General features: G+C 40.6%; 1 protein-coding gene across 1 annotated transcript in view; it reads left to right on the top strand.

Annotated features, from left to right (window-relative positions):
- The window catches only part of LOC101857531 (leucine-zipper-like transcriptional regulator 1 homolog), a gene marked incomplete at its 3' end in the record, with an annotated part of 7,696 nt that overhangs the window by 4,212 nt on the left and 1,916 nt on the right, over positions 1 to 1,568 (top strand).

The raw sequence follows: 1,568 nt of genomic DNA, 5'->3' as shown, positions 1-1,568 counted from the left end.
TTCTCTGTTGACACCCACCCCTTGACGCTCATATGACCTTATGCAGTTGCGAGCGCCGTAAAACCATCTACTATAATATAAAATAAAATAAACTATCTTTCGACCCCAAAAATACACATCTATCTTGAACAGAAGTCGAGATATGTGCAAACAAAAGAGGCTGGGGTCGCCCGGTTTCAGAGGTAAAATAAGCGAGAAAATGCCGTTGATTTTCCAAAGCTTGAGAGTTCTAAAAAACTGAAAATTTACATTTTTGTGTGCTTTAATCAACGTTTTTCATTAAAATCCTAACAGTAATTTGTTTTACCAAAACATATCACGTGTTGAGCCAAATAACAGAAAATTGATAAAAAATTACTGAACAGGCAAATATAAAAATGCTTTTTTTCTTTGAATTCAATATTTTAACGAGCGCCAGGTTTCACTACGATGCCTCTCATAGGATAAATAATGTATCGTTGTAATCCGCACTGGGAGTTGACTACTCGTGTCGACCCCCACTCGGTGTCAAGTATAGATGAGGGACAGGCGCGGTTCGTCCATGGAGCACGGTCGTGCAGTGCCGCCCAAAATGTTTTATTGTTCTATCACGTAAAACACCCACAATAATAAAGTAAAAGAAGCCAGAAACAAACACTAGCTAGATATCAAAACAAGGTCCTCAAAGGCGCCATAACTGTCATTTCTGTGTCTGTAGCGCCGTAAAACATCTACTATACTATGCCAAAGTCCACGCGCTTTAGATAAACATAATAGTATATTCAACGGTGTAACCTGACCAATAAATCGCTCTTGGGGATAACCCAAGCGATGACGACACTCGTACCGAGTTTGGCGGTACATTAATATTAATAAGACGGCACATCTCAAATGTGCTCCTGCCGAATAGTGCCGAAACATAGCCCACAGTAGGCAGTCTAAAAATAAGCTATTTTTCTTCCCGAGTAAGTTACGCTAAATTAATAATTGGCCTACGCCATGTCCCCCCCCCCCTCCTCAAATTAGGAGCTTTATTTGTCCGTTGCTCTGTTTGAAGAATGAAATAGTACTGCATCAGAACATAGTTTTTAGTACCAGGGAGAAAAAAAGTAGATCATTGCGTGGTGGTCGCTGTTGTTGTCCTGACAGCTGTACGATGTATTGTTTTCGAAAACCTTCTCCATCCAATCTGTCGCTGTATCAGGAACAACACAGAGGTCGCGCGCGAGTGACGTGGGGAGGTGAAGCGCACGGTCTATTGTGCGTGAGCAGATTATATTACTAATACAGGAAAATAAATGGAGAATTGATGCCTCACACGAGCTAAACACGTCGTATGTATCTGGCGCAGCATGTGGTCCAGGGAAGGGAAACATCAACCAAAAAGGTTGCTGTTTTTGACCGGTAATGAGACCGAATGTCTCATGTACAAAAGTCTCCTTGGAGCCCAGACAGGGATTGTTAATGGATCGCTCGTATTTAAAAAGCTGTGATTGTTTGTGAGAAGTATTCACGAATATAAGATTGTGGAAAAATATTTGTATCACATATTTCTATTGCATCACTTATATACACATATGCATATATAA

The sequence above is a fragment of the Aplysia californica genome, unplaced genomic scaffold (genome assembly GCF_000002075.1).
Source record: "Aplysia californica isolate F4 #8 unplaced genomic scaffold, AplCal3.0 scaffold01226, whole genome shotgun sequence".
Lineage (NCBI taxonomy): Eukaryota > Metazoa > Mollusca > Gastropoda > Aplysiida > Aplysiidae > Aplysia > Aplysia californica.
This window is presented reverse-complemented; position numbering and strand designations above follow the sequence as displayed.